We start from the raw sequence: 5,405 nt of genomic DNA on the forward strand, positions 1-5,405 counted from the left end.
GATCCCTGATGTCAGTAAGGCGAAGCCCCTCTCTCTGGCTGAACCCCCCACCCCCCACCCAGAGGAATTATTTTCCTCCTCTTGCTCCTTTAACACCTTAAACACCCCAGTTTAATTCACTTCCTAATTGCCCACCACACTAGCCGAATCTTTGCTGATCCTTTCGTTCCGCATTTCCCCCTCTCTCTTTGTGAGCGTGTGCAATGGTTTCAGCTCCCGTCTGCGCTCCTGTCAACGTTTAATAAGAAACTCCAACCTCCAGCATTCCCGTGGATTCGTTCCGGGATTCTCCAGGTTTCATACCTGCACGGGAGTCTGTCTTTCACCCTCGGGACATGTGTAAGATCCAAACTAATGACCTCTTCCATCTAGAAGGATAAGACCACCGGATACCTGGGAACTCCAGCACCTGGAGATTCCCCTCCAAGACACTCACTATAGAACATAGAACACTACTGCACAAACAGGCCCTTCGGCCCACAAGTTGCGCCGATCATATCCCTACTGACCAGGCCTATCTATAACCCTCAATCCCATTAAATCCCATGTACTCATCCAGAAGTCTCTTAAAAGACCCCAGCGAGTTCACCTCCACCACCACCGATGGCGGCCGATTCCACTCACTCACCACCCTCTGAGTGAAAAACTTACCCTGACATCTCCTCTGTACCTGCTCCCCCAGCACCTTAAACCTGTGTCCTCTCGTAGCGACCATTTCAGCCCTGGAAATAGCCTCCGAGAATCCACCCTATCTATACCTCTCAACATTTTATAAACCTCTATGAGGTCGCCTCTCATCCTTCGTCTCTCCAGGGAGAAGAGACCGAGCTCCCTCAACCTATCTTCATAAGGCATGCCTCCCAATCCAGGCAACATCCTTGTAAATCTCCTCTGCACCCTCTCAATAGCTTCCACATCCTTCCTGTAGTGAGGCGACCAGAACTGCGCACAGTACTCCAAGTGGGGTCTGACAAGGGTCTTATAAAGTTGCAACATTACCTCCCGGACTCCTAAACTCAATCCCTCGATTAATGAAGGCCAGTACACCATACGCCTTCTTGACCACATCCTCCACCTGCGAGGCCGATTTAAGAGTCCTATGGACCTGGAATCCAAGGTCCTTCTGATCCTCTACACAGCTAAGACTCCTACCCTTGATGTTATACTCCTTCATCCCATTGGACCTGCCAAAATGGACCACTGCACATTTATCTATCCTGATTTTAGAATCCTGCAGTGCAGAACGAGGCTATTTGGCCCATTGAGTCTACACCGACTACAATCCCACCCAGGTCCTATTCCCATCACCCCATGTATTTTCCCTGCCAATCCCACTGACACTAGGGTGAAGTTACCATGGCCAATCAACCTAACCTGCACATTTTCAGACTGTGGGAGGAAACCGGAGCACCCGGAGGAAACCCACGCAGACATGGGGAGAACGTGCAAACTCCGCCCTGAGGCCGGAATTGAACCCGGTCCCTGGCGCTGTGAGGCAGCCGTGCTAACCCACTGTGCCACCCTGGGAGGAAGGAGACCTGGAAATATATCGCCGTTCCTTCACTGGGTCAAAACCCTGGAACTCCCTCCCTAACAGCACTGTGGGTGTACCCACACACCATGGGCACTACAGCAGCTCAGGAGAGGAGGCTCAGAACCCACCTTCTCGAGGGGCGATAAGGGAAGGGCAATAAATGCTGGCCAAGCCCACACCCTGTAAAGGAGTTTTTAAGAAATACAATCCAGTCTCCTTTGTGTAAAGGGCAGGATCAGAGAGGGTTTCCAGCTCCTCGGAATAGTGCTGGAGTCTCCCAGAATTGAAGATTAATATGGTGGTCTTTGCTACGAGCCTCAGTTTAACACCCGACTGACGGATGAATCCTTGTCCCCTTGGGTGAAGCTAAAAATTCCCACGCCTTCATTTCTAAGAAAATTCAGTATTTACCCCCCCTCCCAAGTCAGCAGCACAAAAACAGATGATTGCGATGTGGGCTTCACCCAGCTTCGACCAGCATTTATTACCCATCCCTGGAGAAGGTGAACCGTCATCTTGAACCGCCGCAGTCCGCATGCTGTAGGTACACCCACAGTGCTGTTAGGGAGGAGCTCGCTCCGCGCTAGAATCATAGAATCCCTACCGTGCAGAGAGAGAGGCCCTTCGGCCCATCGAGTCTGCACCGAACACAATCCCACCCAGGCCCTACCCCCCAATGTCCCTACATATTATACCCACTAACCTCCGCATCCCTGGACACTAAGAGGCAATTTCTTAGCATGGCCAATCAACCTAACCTGCACATCTTTGGACTGTGGGATGAAACCCACACAGACACGAGGGGGATGTGCAAACTCCACACAGACAGTGACCCGAGCCGGGAATCGAACCCATTCCTGCATTACAATATTTACTACGTTTCATTGGCTATAAAGCACTTTGAAACATCCTGAGGTTGTAGTGGGTGCTACATAAATGTAGGCCCTTTTTTCTCTCTCTCTGTCTTTCTTACAGAGGAGGGAGGCTCCCTGAAGTTAATCTCCGCAACATCTCTTCTCTTTATTCTGACTCTTAGCTGAAGAGTGAACCTGTTGGTACTTACTGTCAGAGTCCCTGTGGAGTGAAATCTCACCGTGAGTCTGATACAGAAAACCAGGGACAAGGAGAACATCACAGCGCTGACTGATAGACTCAGGAGCTGGACGATGAGGTGGTAATACCTCATAAAGCGGGGGGTCCATGCAGAGGATGGGTGGGCTGTAACAATACGGAAACTGGGCAGCGAACCCCAGGTACCCTGTGCCCGAAATACCCGCCAGTGAGTAGTAGCAGAGTGGACCAATCAGGATGGCAGCCAGTGCGATGACCAATTGTAGGAGGTGAGGCAATCAGATTGAGAATGGCCAATGGAACCCAACTGCTGGCTGTGAATAGAAACAGGAACAACGGTTAACCACAGAGACACCCCCAATATATCACCCCCCCGCTGCCTCACTCACCATCACAGAAACCTCCCCCCTCCCCACTGCTTCACCCCCCAGTACAGAAACCCCCCACCCCTGCTGCCCTACACCCCCCAGCACAGAAACCCCCAATCTGCCCCACCCCCAACACAGAAACCCCTCCCCACTGCCCTACCCCAGCACAGAAACCCCCCCACTGCTACATCCCCCAGCACAGAAACCCCCCCCACTCCCCAGCACAGAAACCACTCCCCACTGCCCCACCCCAGCACAGAAACCCCCCCCACTGCTACATCCCCCCAGCACAGAAACCTACCCCCCCACAACTGCTCCAACCCCAGCACAGAAACCCCCCCACTGCCCTGGCCCCAGCAGAGAAACTCCCCCCCCACTGCCCCACCCACCAGCACGAAGCCCCCCACCTCTCCCAGCTCTTCAGGCCATCCCTACACCCTCACTCCCACCCCACACCACCCACACCACCCCCACCACCCATAGAAAACATAGAATCCCTAAAGTACAGAAGGAGGCCATTTGGCCCATCAGGCCCGATTGACCACAATCCTACCCAAGCTCCATTCCCATAACCTCCCATATTTACCCTGCTAATCCCCCCTGACATTGGGGTCAATTTAGCACGGTCAATCCACCTAACCCGCACATCTTTCAGAGTGTGGGAGGAAACCCACGCAGACATGGGGAGAACGTGCAGACTCCGCACAGACAGTGACCCGAGCTGGATCGAACCTGGGTCCCTGGCGCCGTGAGGCAGCAGTGCCAACCGCTGCTGCCGCCCAGCACTGACCCCCTCACTCTCACGCCCTTTCCCAGCTCCTCACTCTCATTCCCAGCAGCAGCCCGCACCCCCCCAACCCCGACTCACACCCAGCACTCTCACACCGCACCCCCACACCCTCTCCCACATCTCACCCCGTTCTCAGTCCCCAGCACTCCCGCACTACACAGCCTGGGACTGTTGGAGTGGGAACTATTGCTGACGCGGGTCGGAAAAAGTTAAATGAAATGACCGATGATAATGACCAGAAATTGTGAGCTGTGATCCCTGTCAGCAAGGAGCACCAACAATCCCACGATGAATGCCTGTGGGGGGTGAAAAGGGGACAATGTTACTAAGGATCCATTCTTCAATATTTCAGGGATCAGTGGAAAGGGGAACGTTGCCCAGGTATGAACTGTATATCTCAATGTTAAATCTACCACCTCTCAACCTGTACCTGTGACCGCTTGCTCCAGGGTCCCCACAACAGGAAACATTTGGTCTCCGTTTACATTATCAATCCCCCTTCAAAATTTTATATACCTCGATCAGATCCCCCCCCTCATCCTTCTAAACTATGGGGTTTGATGAGAATATCGGCCACTGTCTTTGGGTCAACTTCCTCCCTAACAGCACTATGGGTGTACCCACGCCACAGGGACGGCAGCGGCTCAAGAAGGCAGCTCACCACCACTTCTCAGGGGGCAATTAGGGATGGGCAATAATTGCTGATGAAGCAGTCACACCACACCACAAAAATTATAGAATTCCTATATTCTTTAAAGGAGGCCATTCAGCCAATCGAGCCTGAACTAACCACAAACCCACCAGGCCCTATTCCTGCAACTCCACATAGTTACCCTGCTAATTCCCCTGACACTAAGGGGCGATTTAGCATTGCCAATCCACCTAACTCGCACAATTTTGGACTGTGGGAGGAAACCGGAGCACCTGGAGGAAACCCACGCAGACATGGGGGAATGTGCAAAGTCCACACAGACCGAGGCGGGAATCGAGCCCAGGTCCCTGGCGCTGTGAGGCAGCAGTGCCAACACTGTGCCGCCCCAAGCAAATCAAAATATCTAGTTCTCCTACCACAACTCCATTCCAGATGGGGCACGCATATCTTGCCACTCCAACCGGCAAACCAGGGCTTGTAGGAAAAGACCGGGAAGAAGGCGATAATTCCCAGAAAATGGAAATGATTCCAAAGATGAGGAGAGCCCTTCCGATGTGCAGGTATTGGTGTTTCATCTCTCTCCTCTCTCTTCATACGTGGAGTGGATAATACCTGCTGTGTTTGTTGGAACTCAGTGTACCGAGGCAACTGCACCATGGTGATAATAAGCAGGGTGGACTAGTTCCAGTAATTCATTGCAGCCAGGAAATGATCCCATTCACAGGAGCAGAATGGAATGTCCTCAAGTCTCTTGTAGCAGTGTTACCAACACGGGTTCAACACAGATCAGGAGATGTTAGGACAGGTGATCAATATCCTATATTGATCAGGTCATACAGACTGGAGTTTAGGCTCAGGTAGCTGAAGGCACAGCTGCCAGTGCTGCAGTGATGGGAGCTAGCGCTGAGCCACAGACCAGGAGGGGTGCAGAGACCTCGGAGGCTGTAGGGTTGGAGGTGACTACAGAGGTAGGGAAGGGGCAAGGAGATG

The 5,405-nt window shown here is 52.7% G+C and overlaps 1 pseudogene; it reads right to left on the reverse strand.

Moving 5' to 3' along the window:
• The window catches only part of LOC145341276 (transmembrane protein 212-like), a 37,052-nt pseudogene extending 32,062 nt beyond the window's left edge, over window positions 1–4,990 (reverse strand).
• Between the last annotated feature and the right edge of the window lie 415 nt (window positions 4,991–5,405).

Source organism: Carcharhinus amblyrhynchos, chromosome 3 (assembly GCF_965287045.1).
Source record: "Carcharhinus amblyrhynchos chromosome 3, sCarAmb.v2.hapA, whole genome shotgun sequence".
Lineage (NCBI taxonomy): Eukaryota > Metazoa > Chordata > Chondrichthyes > Carcharhiniformes > Carcharhinidae > Carcharhinus > Carcharhinus amblyrhynchos.